This window comes from Bos javanicus, chromosome 24 (assembly GCF_032452875.1).
Source record: "Bos javanicus breed banteng chromosome 24, ARS-OSU_banteng_1.0, whole genome shotgun sequence".
Classification (NCBI taxonomy): domain Eukaryota; kingdom Metazoa; phylum Chordata; class Mammalia; order Artiodactyla; family Bovidae; genus Bos; species Bos javanicus.
The window spans coordinates 50,953,622-50,970,049 of record NC_083891.1 but is presented as its reverse complement, the minus strand read 5'-3'; the positions used below and the strand labels follow the sequence as shown (position 1 = coordinate 50,970,049).

The following is a 16,428-nucleotide window of genomic DNA, read 5'->3' as shown; positions in this document are numbered from 1 at the left end:
GTGAACAAGGCCCGCACTTTATTTTCCAAAGTAGTTTTTATACCTTAAGTTATGCATAGATAATGGGGGAAGGGGTAGAGTCATGCAGCAAGCCAGGCTTTCTTCCTGCAAACTCATCATATGCAAAAGCTTAGGTGATTTGCATCATCTTCTGGCCCGGAGGCCTGTTAACATTTTAAGACCCTTTCTTCAGAAAACTTATTTTTCTCTAAAGGTGATTGGTCAGGAGCCACCCTCCAAAAGCATTAGATAAAGTTGCATTCCTACAGAGCAAAGGTGTGGTGGGCTATAACAAGAAAAAGAATTAACTCAGGGGTCCCAGGTTACAAACATTAAAGCTACTACTTACACCAATTATATTAATCAATACACTGCCAGGGACACAGCAGGTAAGGGATATGGAAACTTAGCAGCAAACATTGGCCCAACAAGTGAAAATCCCTTCACCAATACAATTTCTAATCAATCTTTTAACTACTCAAAGGAATCTGTGTTTAGACAGTTTAGAACATCTCATGCCTCTCACAGTTGGGAGGCTCTGAGCAATCACATGTGGCCGGAAAAACCTATTCAGGCAGGCTAGGGGACTTCCAAAGGAGTTTGTAGGTTGAAACACTGTCACACCCAGGAATTATTAACTGGAGCTGTAAGCTAACTCTTTTTCAGAGAGAGGTAGTGGGGGACAGCCCCCTGTAAAGTCAGAGGTGTAGGTGAAAGCACAAAGCAGAAAGTAGGCAGACTCTGGTTTTGGGTGTAAATGCTCAAGAATTTCCAGGGGGACTCCTGAGGCTCGATCCCGCCTTTGCGTATGCCGAGCCTCCTTCCTCATGACCTTTGTCGTGGGTGGAGCTCCTCACGCTGGCTCCTGGCAGTGGTAGAATTCCAGTTGAGCTATTCCAGATCCTGAAAGATGATGCTGTGGAAAGTGCTGCACTCAATATGCAATATGCAATATGCACTCAATATGCAATATGCTGGCTCCCAGCAAACTGACATCTTTGATACATATCTTCCCTAATGAATGTATAGATCTATAGGTCTATAGTCAATTTCTGTAACTATTCTCCATGTAATTAAAAAATAATAAACATTTTTCAGTTGGGTACAGTGTTCTATATATGGGAATTAAGTAGTTTTGTAAGCTGTGCTATTCACATCTATATTATTTTTAAGTTTTGTCTGTTTATTCTATCAATTACTGAGAGAGAGATTTTTGTCATTTTCCATTATGACAGCAGATTTATTTATTTCTCTTAGTAATTCTATCAAATACACACACACACACACACACACACACACACACAGAGCATGTTATTAAGAGCATACAAATTAAAAGTACAGATAAGGCCAAAAATTCAGAAAATGGAGACTAAAAATGTAACAACAGATTTGGGGGAAAAAAAAAACCTGGAAATTTTAGAAGTGAAAATTAAAGCAGTAACAAAAAAAGTCATTCAATAGTTGGCTTTAATCCTAAATTAGACACAGCTGAAGAATTACTGAACTGAAAATTAGGTTAAAAGAATCTATCAAGATTAAAAATAGACAAAAGGATGAAAAAAGCAGAAGAGAGAATTGGTTGTAAAATGTTAGAAGAATTAGAGGAACAAGAGGAAAAGAGTAAGTCACCCAGAGACCAGGAAGCTGCTTCGTGTCCCAGTTCAGAGCCCACTAACCCACGTGATTGCCACTGCTCTTGCCACTGCTACTGAAACTCACCCACCACTTTTAATCAGAAGCTCTGGAGTTAACCCCATTGATGCTGCAGAAACCAACATCAAAGCTGTAAGGGCTTACAGTCACTGTCAGAAGTGGAAAAATGACTTCTTCCTCTACTAACCCATCAGTGTAAGACAACCAGCAGCAAACCCCATAGCTCTATAAAGTCAGATTAATAGGGCTTCCCTGGTGGCTCAGTCAGCAAAGAATCCTCCTGCAGTGCAGGAGACCTGGGTTCAGTTCCTTGATCAGGAAGATCCCCTGGAGAAGGAAACGGCAATCCACACCAGTATTCTTGCCTGGACAATCCCATGGACAGAGAAGTCTGACGGGCTATAGTCCATGGGCTTGCAAGGGTCAGACTCCACTTAGCAACTAAACCACCACCAACCACCAGGGAAATGACAGAAGAACCATAAACATCTCACCAAACAACAGAAATGACAAAGTTACAGAATTTGGGGGAAAGGTGGAGTTTAGTTGAAACTTAAAAGAAGCAGTGCTGGGACAGGCTCAAAGCAAAACAAGTCTGGACTGAAAAGTGGATTCAGGGTCCTGTTTCCTTAGACACTAAAAGTTAAGATAGATATGGAATGCTGTGTCTAGCAACCAGTTACCTGAAACTCTGCAGATAGACTGAAGCTTGAGGTTCCTTCTCTTTATCAAAGTGGCTCAGATCCTTTGGCAAAAGTGAGATGTTTCATTCTTGTTGATATAATTTCAAGTAACAAAAGATTTCAGAGGAAAAAAAATACTGTTCACAGGTAAGAAAGCAGGAATCACTTAAAGAAAGAAGTCGTTATGACATTTTACAAGGGCAGCATGTCCTTGGACAAACATTGTCTCCCACTAACTTTGCAGCTAGCTCTATCTGTGGCTATGTCCACCTGATGGCAACATGGCGGGGCAGATTTTACTTTCTCAGTCTGTGTTAATTTTTAGATTCTCATTTCTTTCTTCTACTTTAGTAACTATTTTACACATGATAGTGTATATAAAGTGGTCTTAAAAGATGATCTCATCTTTCTAGTTTCCTGTGTCTGCCAAGACCGTAGTTTGTAGTTCCTCGTTATCTTTTTAGTTCCTTCACACTTTAAAGAAAATAATTTTTAGATTTGTCTTGGCTATTTTAGCGGCTTGAACAAAATGGTTATTTGGGTGTAATTATCTAGTTTACCATTACCCACTCCCTCCACTAAATTAATTTTCATTAGAATATAGTTGGTTTACAATCTTGTGTTAGATTTGGGTGTACAGCAAAGTGAATCCATTACACACATACACTCTTCTTTGGATTCTTTTCCCAAATAGGTCATTAGAGAGGTTGAAAAGAGTTTCCTGCGCTGTATGTGTGTGCTTAGTCACTCAGTCATGTCGGACTCTTTGTGACCCCATGGACTGTAGCCCACCAGGCTCCTCTGTCCATGGGGATTCTCCGGGCAAGAATACTGGAGTGGGTTGCCATGCCCTCCTCCAGAGGATCTTCCCAACCCAGGGAGCAAACCCAGGTCTCCCGCATTGCAGGTGGATTCTTTACCATCTGAGCCTGCATTATATAGTAGGTTCTTATTAGTGATCTATTTTATATAGTGTGTACATGTCAATCCAAATCTCCCAATGTATCTACCCCTTCCCCGCTTGGTAACCATAACTTTGTTTTCTACATTTGTGACTCTCTATTTCTATTTTGTAAATAAGTTCATTTGTCCCATTTCTTAGATTTCATATATAAGCGATATCATATGATATGACAATCTCTAGATCCATCCATATCACTGCAAATGGCATTAATTCATTCTTTTTTATGTCTAAGAACACTGCATTGTGTATATGTACCGTGTCTTCTTTGTCCATCCTCCATCAATGAGCATTTGTTTCTTCCACGTCCTGGCTGTGGCAAATAGGGCTACAGTGAACACGGGGGTGCAAGTATCCTTTGGGATTATCGTTCTCTCTGGGTGTACGCCCAGGAGTGGGACTGCTGGATCAGATGGCAGTTCTGTTTTCAGTTTTTTAAGGAACCTCCGTACTGTTCTCCAAGTGGCTGCACCAATTTACATTCCCACCAACAGTGTAGGAGCGTTCCCTTTTCTCTACATCTTCTCCAGCATTTTTTGTTTGTAGATTTTTTTTTGGTGATGGTCATTCTGACCAGTGTGTACCTACTTTCTAATCAATCTTGCACATTTTTGTCAAAATTATCTACTTAAACTCAGCTCAAATCATGTCAAGAGGTAACATGCAAATGAGGAATAAGCCCAGCCAGTTTGTGGGCAAGAATGTCTGCCTCTGATGCTGGCCTGAAAAAGGGTATGTGAGCTCAGGACATGGGCACTTTTATTAGATGTCCTTGCATTCAATGGAACCCCAAATATATTTTTGCAAGTGATGAACCCTTTCAGTAAAATTGAATCCACATGTTTTAAATTCATTGACAATTGATGCATTAACAAACTGTATTGTAAGAACAAGCTGATGGCCTCAAACCTTTTAAACCTTGCAGGAAGACTTGTTTCTTCATTTATTTTCCTTAGAAACATGAAGTTTATTATTCCAAGAAAAAAAAAAAAAGCACTCCAACCCCAAACTCTACATAGTCTCCATCTGCCAAGCCCTAGGGGGACTTACCATGTCTGTGAGAAGGGGAAGGGTTTTATGGCCTAAAAGAACTCAGGATTCCCCTCTGCTGGGCTGGAACTTCCCACTGTTTTTTGCCTTTTAGTTCTCACCTCCAGATCATGTATCAACTTTTTCATCCAATAGATTTTACAGTTTACAAAGGGCTTTCTCATCCATCACCTGACTCCATGACGTCAGCACTTCTAGCTCATGTCTTTATTCCTGTTTAATGGAGGGGAAGAGGAGATTCAGAGAAGTTAGCTGTCTTACCCAAAGCTTCATGATATAATAGCCAGCCTCCAAGATGACCAGTTGGTCCCTGGACCAAGGCATATTGTCCCAGGATTGGGTTGTGTGACCTATAGCAGTCAGCAGAAATAATAGCACATTGTTTATAAGATTAGATGACAAAAAAGACTGGCTTCAGTTTTGGGAGGCCCTCTCTCTCTCTCTCTGTCTCTCCCTCTCACTCTTCCTCTCTCATTTCTCAAGACATATTAGGAGGCCTCGGGCCACCTAGGAGAGGTCCATGTGGTGAGGAAATGATGTCTCCAGCCAAAATCCAGCAAAGAACCAGAAAACCCATGTGAATGAGCTTGGAAGCGGATACTTTAGCCCAAGTTAAGCCTTCAGATAACTGTAGTTAAGCCTTCAGATAACGGCCAACAGCTTAACTGCAACCTTATTAGAGACCCTGTACCAAAAGCACTCAGCTAAGCCATTCCTGGACACCTCACTCTCAGTAACTGAATAAATGTTCATTGTTTTAGGTTGCTAGGTTTGGAGTAATTCGTTACACAGTAGCAGATAACTGATACACAGGGCTATGTGTGTTTCACAACAGCAGGACCCAACAGAGATAGCGTATCCACCTCTATCATCCCCAAGGTGGGGAATCCTATATTCAGTAAGAAACATAAGCACCTGTGAAACTCAGGACACACTAGACTTTTAAGTGATGGAGTAATTTAGAGGAAAAAAAAATAAGTTTTATATCTGATAAGCCTTTATAATGAACTTTTCCATTCTTAAAAACTTTTTGGCAATATGATCTATTTGATCTCAACAGAACAGTCTCAGTGTGGAACCCTTTATGTTCACTTTCTGGGTCATAAGTATGCCCGCTAGCCAGCTCTCATCTGCTACCAGGGCATCTACCTGCCTTCAAGGAGTCTTTCTTCTGAGAAGTAGTACTTTAAATACCTTTTCACTGCTTACATAATAAGCCTCTGAATCATCTAAGTGCCAGGTCATCAAGTGCCTTATGTGCTGGACCTCATGGCAAACTGGGCCACTGACGGTATTTCTGAGTCAAGTCGTGCTCAGTGAACACCTAGGAGTCTGCCTATCAAGGAACGGCTCTACCTTTCACCCAACTCACGAACAGTCCCTGGGCAAGCCTTCCATCCTGAAGCGTTAGGGCCTTTGCTATCTACTTGGCAAACTCCCCACCCCAACCAGAAACGGCCTGCTCTCTGCTCCACAAATCTCAGCAGCTGGCCTCTCTCTCTCTTTATATTCCTGAAATCTGAATGCATTCTTCACCCCTCTCTCTCTGTATCCTGTGTGAATTCTATCCACCCTTCAAGGCTAGACAGTCACCTGAGATTTTTCTGACCTCCAGCTTCAACCCCTAAAGAGCTCTCCCTTGTTTGGAATTCAAAGGCCCATCCCATTTCCCCTATACATCACTAGATAAAAGGACATTTTATTTTTACAGCTCAACTGAGAGGGGAGTCGTCAATCACACAGCACGTGCTCAGTGGTAAGTGCCCCACCAGGCACTCTGCATAGATTACTGAATACACAGATGTCATCTGTCTGTGAGGGTCTTTACTGAGTATTGCTGAGCAAATGATTGACTAGGAGCCTCTTTAGTGTCTGCCCACCCCCAATCTCTCCAGTGGATTTTCATAAATGAGATGAAGGTCCACTCAAGCCCCCGGGCCCCTAGATTGGATTTCCTTAGGCCTTTAGTAGACACGCCCATCACTGTCTCAATGCCTGTACCCCTACACACAGCCTGTGACAGGAGTGACTCTGAGCACTGCATGGCCCCTAGCCACCACTGGTGGGACCCAGGATGGATGCCTGACTCAAACTGGGCACTCTCTTCTAAAGGCTATAGAAGAAGAAGATCTCTAAAGGGCTAAAGACGTTGGATCATGAGAGGTATCAGATCTTTTAGTTAAACATCATGGAGCTTATACAGACTTAGAAAACAAACATATGGTTACCCAAGGGGAAAGATGGGAGAAGAGATATAAATTAGGAGGTTGGGATTAACATATATACACTAACTATAAATAAAAGAGATAACCAATAAGAATCTAGTATATAGCACAGGGAACTCTGCTCAATATTCTATAATACCGAAATAGGAAAAGAATTTGAAAAAGAATAGATGTGTGTATGTGTATAACTGAATCACTTTGCTGTACACACGAAACTAACACAAGATTGTAAATCAATCATAATCCAATATAAAATAAAATTTTAAATAGCAAAAATGTCAAGGTTTAATAAGCATCAGCACTGTGCCAAGACAACTCAGAATTACAAGGGAGCTAAAAATTCAAAATTAATTAGAAGAAACCAACCTGTCTGTAGTAGAAAGCAGAGGAACAGACCAAATGTCCAACTGAGGCAGCGCTGAGAAATTCTGGAATGGGGCGGCTCTGTTCCTGACTCTCCCTAGCTCCCCTGTGGCCTGGCAGAACTTCACCTCCTATCCTGGGATGCCTTCAGTAAAGTTCCTTGCAGTCCTTCAATAATCTCCCTTTATCTCTGGACTAGTCTGATAGGTTTCTGTTCTTGCAGTTAACAAGGCCTGAATTAAACTATACCCAATGGGACTTCCCTGGTGGCTCAGACGGTAAAGCGTCTGCCTACAATGCAGGAGACCCAGGTTCAATCCCTGGGTCAGGAAGGTCTCCTGGAGAAGGAAATGGCAACCCATTTCAGTATTCTTGCCTGGAAAATCCCATGGGTGGAGGAGCCTGGTAGGCTACAGTCCATGGGGTCGAAAAGAGTCTCACATGACTGAGGGATTTCACTTTCACTTTCAATAAAGAGTGTCAAATTCATATTCATGTTGATCCTGAAATATTGAGGTTATCTGTAGGCTATAAAGTACACGTGTTATGGATCCTAAAGATTCTTTAGTAAAAGCTTCTCATTTTACGGATGAGGAAAAAGATATCTAGAAGGAAAAAAAAGATAGCCAGGTGCACAGCAATTGATGGAATGAAGACTAGGACCAAGGGCCCTTCATGTTGTCCAGGGTTCCTTTATTACTTTGCCATCACTGACTCTGCTCTTTCCAATGATTATGTCCACTGGGGCAGTCAAAACAGCCTTTAATATTTCTCTATATTAAAGAGAAATAGCAGAGATCATTAGAGTCTCCCCAGACCAACCTCACTGATGAATTCTGGGGGAATTCTGCTTAGATCTCAAGCAGCTAAAGGAAAAGATAAGAGAGGTGCTGAGGCTGCATTTCTTTTAAAAACTGGGTCAGAAGAGAGAAATGCAATAAGGTCACTGGCTGCCCGCTTTAAACTAGAGTTCATATGCATCTTAAGAGGACACTACAAAGGAAAGTATCAGTTTTCCCATAAAAATATGAAGTCAGTCTGTTAATAAGAGAAAAAACATTTCAACTTCTTGGAGCAATTGTGCTGAGCAGGCTGAATTGCCTACAGAATGCCCTTGTCAAACACATTCTTCCTATAAGGTACCCACTTGGTAATGTGATACTTGAAACAATCAAAATTATTTTGTGTTTCAATGTATTCAATTTCCAAAAATGGAAAAAAAAACTTCACTGGTCCCATCTCCTAATGCATTTTAGTACCTTAAAAATTTCAATCTTACTGCAATTAAATGAAAATATTCTCAAAGTATGTCTGTTAAGACTGAATTTACTTAAATGTCTTAAAGGAATAAGGATGAGTAAAGTGAGACATCAAGGATGGTAATGAGCCTGACAGATGGGCTAAGAGGATACTGGGGACCGGAAATTGGTCCCACAGTCAGTGATGCGTGTGTGTCCGTGTGTGCGTGCACTCACACGTGTCCAACTCTTGGCGACCCCATTGATGACAGCCCACCAGGATCCTCTGTCCATGGAATTCTTCAGGCAAGAATACTGGAGTGGGTTGCCATTTCCTCCTCCAGGGGATCTTCCAAAGGCAGGGATCGAACCTGAGTCTCCCGAGTTTCTTGCATTGGCAGGCAGATCCTTTACCACTGCACCACTTGGGAGCTTAAGCCTAAATACTGACAGAGAAGCCCCAATCACTATGGATGAGAAAAAAGAGGAGGAAGCTGTCTTCTACCTTTAGCTATAATGAATTCTACTAAAGTTTATTGAGCATTTACTCTAGCCAGACACTGTTAAGCACTTTTTATGCACTTTTTATGCTTTTTATTTCACATAATCTTCATAAGAACTCTATTGGATAAGTAGTATTAATTTCCCTATTTCATAGGTTAAAAAATACAGAGTTTACAGAAGTTAATTAACTTTACCAGGTTACTGGCTAATAAAAGACAGACCTCAGAGATCCAATACCCAGGCCTTTCTCTCAACCTCTCATTTCTGTTTCATTCTAAACACCGACTTTATTCTTCAGCTTCTTCTCTGTGTCAGGAAACATGGGCAGAAGTGGTCTGGGACCACATTCATGCAGTTAATTTATACTATCTTAAATATTTTTAATACCTTTAACTATATTATGGGGCTTCCTTGGTAGCTCAGATGGTAAAAATTCTGCCTCCAATGCAGGAGACTGGGGCTCGATTCCAGAGTTGGGAAGACCCCCTGGAGAAGGAAACAGCTAGTCACTTCAATATTCTAGCCTGGAGAATAGGACAAAGGAGCCTGGCGGGCTACAGTCCATGGGGTCACAAAGAGTCAGACACAACTAAGCAACTAACACTTTCACTTTTCTAGGGTAGGTATTTTGCTAAGTCACTTCAGTCGTGTCCGACTCTGTGCAACCCCATAGACGGCAGCCCACCAGGCTCCCCCGTCCCTGGGATTCTCCAGGCAAGAACACTGGAGTGGGTTGCCCTTTCCTTCTCCAATGCATGCAAGTGAAAAGTGAAAGTGAAGTCTCTCAGTCGTGTCCGACCCTCAGCGACCCCTGGACTGCAGCCTACCAAGCTCCTCCATCCATGGGATTTTCCAGGCAAAAGTACTAGAGTGGGGTGCCATTGCCTTCTCCGTGGGTAGGTAGACAAGAAAAATTAGGAGTAGAAACTGACAATTGTTCAGGCAAGACAGAAGAGCAATGGCACTGGGATCGGTGATGAAAACTTGAAGGGGATTGATGCTAAGGAGGCAGGATTCATTAAAGAAAGTCTGAAACTTTATTCAGGATTAGATTGTCCAAGCAGTTTGCTGATGCTCAACAACCTTCATGGCTGCCCCAATAAGACCACAAACACAGCAATGAACCAAAAATGTCAATGGAAACAACCCAAATTCTTCTGTCTCCCAAAAGTAGCAGAAGCAATAGTAACTGCATCCCCGCCAACCTCAGCCTTAAATTGAAGCTGTTTATTTTGCCATCTATAAAGCACCCAGAGCCTTAGAAATGGAATTATGAGTACAGAAACTTTTCCTGTAAGTCTTTTAACCAACTAGATACTGGAAGAAGCAAGGATACATTCACCTCTACAGGCTTCAAAGGAGCACAGCCCCACCAGACACTTGATTTCAGATCATTGTTGTTGTTTAGTCAAAAGGTCATGTCAGACTCTTTGTGACCACTTGAATTGTAATATACCAGGCTCCCCTGTTCATGGGACTTCCCAAATAAGAATACTAGAGTGGGTTGCCATTTCCTTCCCCAGAGGATCTTCCCAACCCAGAGATCAAACCCATGTCTCTTGAATGGCAAGTGGATTCTTTACCACTGAGCCACCAGGGAAGCCCATGGTTTCAGATTTCTGACCTCCACATGGTAAGAGAATAAATTTCTATTGTCTGAAGCCACCAAATCTATGGTAATTTGTTGCAATAGCCCTAAGAAACTAATATACAGATATCGACATGGAAATGACAGAATTGTCTCACAAGAAATGTAAATTTAGCCATTGTATAAATATTTCAATAAGCAATAGCAAGTATGCTTGAAACAAGAGAAAAAATAGAAAAGGTCAGCAGCAGCAACAACAACAACAAAAAAACCAGATGGAAATTTTAGAAATGAAGAATAATCCAAATGAAAACCCAATGGACAAGCTTCACAGCAGAATGGAGATGACAAAGGAAAGAATGAGCGATTTTGAAAACAAAATGACGGAAATAACACAATATGAACAACAGGAAAAAAACAGATTGAAAAAAACTCAGAGGGAGACCCAGAGACCTGTGAGCCTACTATAAAACATCTAACATTTGCATCATTGATGCGTGAAAAGAGCTGGGCCATAAGTACAGACAGGTCTGGATTTGATTCCTGGCTCTGTCACCTCCCATGTTGCCTTGGAGCAGAAGGTCTCTAAGCCTCTAAGCCCCAGTTTTCCCAGCAGTTATTTCCCCAGCAATAATGCAATTTCTCTCAGAGGGGTTTTGTGAGGACTGAAAACAATAACAATGGCACAACAAAAAGAACTTCAAATGTGATTAGAAATGAATCTGTTTGACTCACTCATCTGTTTTGCTAAAGGGAACAAAGGAACAAAAGCCAAAGCATGAGATATTCATGCTTTTTTCTAACAAGCAAATTCTTGTCATTTATATACTGAGGTCACCTGAATATTCATTGGAAGGGCTAATGCTGAAGAAGCTGAAACTCCAATATTTTGGCCACCTCATGCGAAGAGCCGACTCGTTGGAAAAGACCCTGATGCTGGGAAAGATTGAAGGCAGGAGGAAAAGGGGACGACAGAGGATGAGATGGTTGGATGGCATCACCGACTCAATGGACATGAGTTTGAGCAAGCTCCGGGAGTTGGTGATGGACAGGGACGCCTGGCGTGCTGCAGTCCATGGGGTCGCAAAGAGTCGGACACGACTGAGCGACTGAACAACAACAATATACGGAGGTGACAGAATGAAGTTAAAATGTCATAAACAAGGAGTTCATAATCAGTGTGTATGTCAAAACTGAGGCAAATTAACTCAATTTCTATAGCATTTTCTAACAAAACACTTTCTTACTGAACTTCTAATGTATAAATAGAATTTCTTACCAAAAAAGTGAATTTTGAAATAAATCTAGCCATATAATTAAAGGTTACATTCCATAGAAATAAATACTTGTACTTTAAATGGCGGATCAGCAAAGGAGAGTTTATTTTTTTCAGCAAATAACATAGTGAGAAATTTAATAATTCAGAATTCCTACAGATACTATTTCAAAAACATTTGTCTTACCTGGCTAAAGTTCTTTCTTGCTTGTCATTTTACAGTAATTGACTTGTCAATAGCCTTTAAGCTCTGATCTTGATAATGAACTAGCCCAAGGCTTTCTAGTCCCATAGTCACTTGAGTTAAGTCTTCTTTTCAACTCCTATTTGCTCTAAGTCTGTTGAGATGTATAGCAATAGTTCAGCCACACTTGTGACCTAGAAAAATTGTGAATAGGAAAATATGACTTTTAAGACATGGCATATTTATACAGTGGGATATCACTCAGGCACAAGAATGAAATAATGCCATGTGCAGCAATATGGATGCGCCTAGAGATTATCAAACTAAATGAAGTAAACCAGAGAAAGACAAATGCATATGATACGGCTTATACGAGGAGTCTAAAATAAAAAAGAAAAAAAAAGATACAAATGAACTTACAGACAAAACAAAATAGACCCACAGATAGAGAAAACAAATTTATGGCTACCAAAGGGGAAGGGGTGGGGATAAATTACGAGTCTGGGATTATGTATAACACTATTATACATAAAATAGATAACCAACAAGGATCTACTGTATAGCATAGGGAGCACGGGAAACTTTACTCAATATTTTGTAATAACCTATAAGGGAAAAGAATATATACATAAATATACACACACACACACACACACATACACATATACATCTGAATAGCTTTGCTGTACATCTGAAATTAACATGACATTGTAAGCCAATTATACTTCAATTAAAACAGTGTGCCTGCATGCATGCATAGTCGCTTTAGTTGTGGCTGACTCTTTGTGACGCTATGGCCTGCTGTCCCCCAGGCTCCTCTGTCCACGGGCTCCTCCAGGCAAGAACACTGGAGTGGGTTGCCATGCCCTCTTCCAGGGGATCTTCCCAGCCCAGGGCTCAAACCCATATCTCCTAGGTCTCCTGCTCTGCAGGCAGATTCTTTACCCACTGAGCCACTTGGAAGGCCAAAATTAGACAGGTAGATAGATAGGGCTATTAATTTTCTTTTTCCACAAGGAAAGTACCTAGCATAACAGCTGGCCTGAAGAAGGGGCTCAGGCACAAGCAATGGAGGGATCTCTCAGCTTTCTGTCTGGTCTGTGTGCCTCCTCACCCTGAGAAGGCTGGCAGAAGTCCGACCATCTAAATCTTCCATATGACACTCTACCACATTTGTCTGTATGGCCCTTTCTAGATCTGAACCAGAAAATGAAACCTTTTGGGGGTCAGCAGTCAGTCATCTTGCATGATAAACAACTGTAAATCATACATGTGAAATATCTACTTTCCTCCTTAAGAAAAAAAGTAAGTAACTTCTTGCCTTTCCAGTCACTGGCTTCATTTTACTCTCATAAACTAGCTAGAATCTATTATAATAAAAGTAATGCCTTGAGAGCAACAAGAAGGGAAAACAACTCATTATATTAGTACTAGAAATCTTCTCCATTAACAAACGTATGTAACAGAATTCTAATACAAGCGACCCTGGATTTAAACCTGCTGAACTAGGGATGCTCCCCACTCTCACAGCACGGCCAGGACCGAACCCCATACTGATGAGCTCTAAGCTCTGCAAGCAATGCTTCTGCATTCCGATCAGCAGCTGTACTCACCGCAGCTGGCAGTCACTTGGCTGACACCGTCTGCAGGCGTATTTACAGTAAGTGGATCTCCTGCAAACTGCTCTCCCCTTTATCTTTGCAAATTTTCTTTAAACTTTTAAATTTCTTGCTCTTCACTGTGTCAAAAAAAAAAAAAAGAGAGAAAAGTTGATGGGATATACAGACTGTCAAATCTACCTCCCCGAAAGGCAAGATAATCCATCTCTCTGAAAGGGACACAGAAGAGTTTAACTTAATGGTAGGAGAAATGAATGTGAGTGAGCAAATTTCCAAGTCCACACTGCCATACTCAATGCACAAACACAAACTGGGAGATTGGGATTGACATACACATACTACTATGCATAGTATTATATATAAAACAGATAACTAATAGGTGCCTACTGTTTAGTACAGGAACTCTACTCAGCACTCTGTGATGACCTTCATGGGAAAAGAATCTAAAAAAGAGTGGATATATGTATAATTGATACACTTGGCTGTACAGCAGAAACTAACACAACATTATATATTAACCATAGCTCGAAAAAAATTTAAAAACAAAAAGAAAAATTTTAAATGCACAAACAGAGCTCTGAAATTTCAAGGAAATGTCAATGGAGACTATGAAGAGCACTGAGCTGATGCAATTTCTTTTAAACAATGAAAAGGAATTATTTACCAGATGTGAAATGTTTGCATTGTGTAGTGGATTGCTGAAGCTATGTTTCACTTCTTTGCTTAGCTGGATATAGCAAGCAGCCTTGGCAATGGTCTTCCTTGCTCGAAGAATTTTAAGGGCGGCTCCCTTATCTGATAGTCAGTCATTGGTCTAGAAGTAGACATAGCAAATACCTTTATGTTCCAATAAGACACACTTTTGAAGGTTTAAACTAGTGCCAGCAGAGAGTATACGAAGTTGAATGATTTTCCTCAAGGTTTTTTGTGAAGAAAGGAACACAGACCCCCAACACCTATTCCCTAAAATTCAAAGTTAAGGAAGACTATTAGCAGAGACAAGATTTGCCAAATCCAAATTCCACTAGCCAAACAAGACCCCAAGGACCCTAAAAGTAAACTCACCAATGGGACTGCACTATCGTCCCAGTTCTAACAGAGGGATCTAGATGTTCTGGTCCAGGCTGGAGCTAGACGCCCACTTTGAAACTTGGCCAACTGACACCATGACTCTTATTTGAAAAAAGCAGTGGGTAGGCATGTAAACGTGATCAACAACAACAAAAAGATCCCAGAGATCAAGCATGTGGCACTCCAAGCAGAATTTGGGTGAGTGAGTGCATCCTTCCATGGTCTAGAAGAGTCCACTGAAACATGCAAGACTAGTCTTTAAATGAGATATCAGCACAGCCACAAAAGCATTAGCAAAACTGACCTGTTTAACCAATTATTGTGCCAGAATTTTGAACTGATTAAGAAACTGGAGACAGGGAGAAGTCCACAGGATAAAAATATTAACTTCCTGCTAAAGGGACATGTCAGGGATAGAACAATTAACAGAGAATATTATACAAAGTGAAAGAACTCAGTTCAAAAGGTTATATACTGTAGGATTCCATTTATGTGAAAAGTCCAGAATGGATAAATCCGCAGAGACAGAAAGTGTGTTAGTGGTTGCCGAGTGCTATAGGGACAGTGGGGATGGAGAGTGACTGTTGATGGGTATAGAGTTTCTTTTATAGATGATGAAAATGTTCTAAACTTTTATTGTGGTGATGGTTACACAGCTCTGTGAATATACTCTAAATCATTAAATTGTGCATTTTAAATGGGTAAATTTTATGGTAAACAAATTATATCTCACTAAAGATGTTGTAAAAAAAGAAATGTACAATATTTTACTCTCCCTAAAGAAATGGGGATATTTTCCCCTATGTGGACTATATAAACTTTAAAGAATCTGGTATCTCATTTTTCTCATAAAACACTTCAGCAGGGAAAGGCAATATATCATAGCAGTTAACAGTATGGGCTCTGGAGTCAGACTCTCTGGCTTCAAATCTCAGCTATGTTTGGTACAGTATGTGTGATTCTTGTGCCTCAGTTTTCTCATCTGCAAAATGGGATGCAGTAAAATCTACCTGACTGAGCTATTAGAAAGATTAAGCAAAAGGGTTAAGTGTAGTGCCTGACATGAAATTAAGTGCAAAATAAATATTTCATATTCAAAATGATTTTTAAATATGCATATTTATTTGTCTATAAAATAAGTAGGACCTAGTTAAATTTAAAAGGTTTTGCACAGCAAAGGAAACTATAAACAAGGTGAAAAGACAACCCTCAGAATGGGAGAAAACAATAACAAATGAAGCAACTGACAAAGGACAATTCCCCAAAATATACAAGCAGCTCATGCAACTCAGTACCAGAAAAACAACCAAGCCAATCAAAAAGTGAGCAGAAGACCTAAACAGACATTTCCCCAAAGCTGACATACAGATGGCTAATAAGCACAGGAAAAGATGCTCAACATCGGTCATTATTCAGTTCAGTTCAGTCGCTCAGTCGTGTTCGACTTTTTGCGACCCCATGAACCGCAGCACGCCAGGCCTCCCTGTCCATCACCAACTCCCAGAATTCACTCAAACTCACGTTCATCGAGTCAGTGATGCCATCCAGCCATCTCATCCTCTGTTGTCCCCTTCTCCTTCTGCCCACAATCCAAAGTATATAAATCCAGCATCAGAGTCTTTTCCAATGAGTCAACTCTTCACATGAGGTGGCCAAAGTACTGGAGTTTCAGCTTTAGCATCATTCCTTCCAAAGGACACCCAGGACTGATCTCTTTTAGAATGGTCTGATTGGATCTCCTGCAGTCCAAGGGACTCTCAAGAGTCTTCTCCAACACTACAGTTCAAAAGCATCAATTCTTTGGCACTCAGCTTTCTTCACCGTCCAACTCTCACATCCATACATGACTACTGGAAAAACCATAGCCTTGACTAGACAGACCTTTGTTGGCAAAGTAATGTCTCTGCTTTTGAATATGCTATCTAGGTTGGTCATAACTTTCCTTCCAAGGAGTAAGCGTCTTTTAATTTCATGGCTGCAGTCACCATCTGCAGTGATTTTGGAGCCCAGAAA

At 40.8% G+C, this 16,428-nt stretch overlaps 1 long non-coding RNA gene and 1 other non-coding gene across 3 annotated transcripts in view; one reads left to right on the top strand and one right to left on the bottom strand.

Moving 5' to 3' along the window:
- The window catches only part of LOC133237754 (uncharacterized), a 60,704-nt gene extending 44,292 nt beyond the window's left edge, over positions 1 to 16,412 (bottom strand). The window contains exons 1-4 of one of the 2 annotated variants that reach the window (XR_009733325.1): positions 15,937 to 16,412; positions 13,339 to 13,463; positions 11,729 to 11,919; positions 2,337 to 4,560 (exon numbers count right to left, since the gene is read on the bottom strand). This is a non-coding gene — a long non-coding RNA (uncharacterized LOC133237754). Of the gene's footprint in view, positions 1 to 2,336; positions 4,561 to 11,728; positions 11,920 to 13,338; positions 13,464 to 14,008; positions 14,327 to 15,936 lie in introns of those variants that run through there. The other variant, XR_009733326.1, reaches the window with a different exon arrangement.
- TRNAC-ACA (transfer RNA cysteine (anticodon ACA)) lies at positions 7,196 to 7,268 on the top strand. Its single transcript has one exon. It is a non-coding gene; the product is annotated as a tRNA-Cys (tRNA).
- Positions 16,413 to 16,428: the final 16 nt, after the last annotated feature.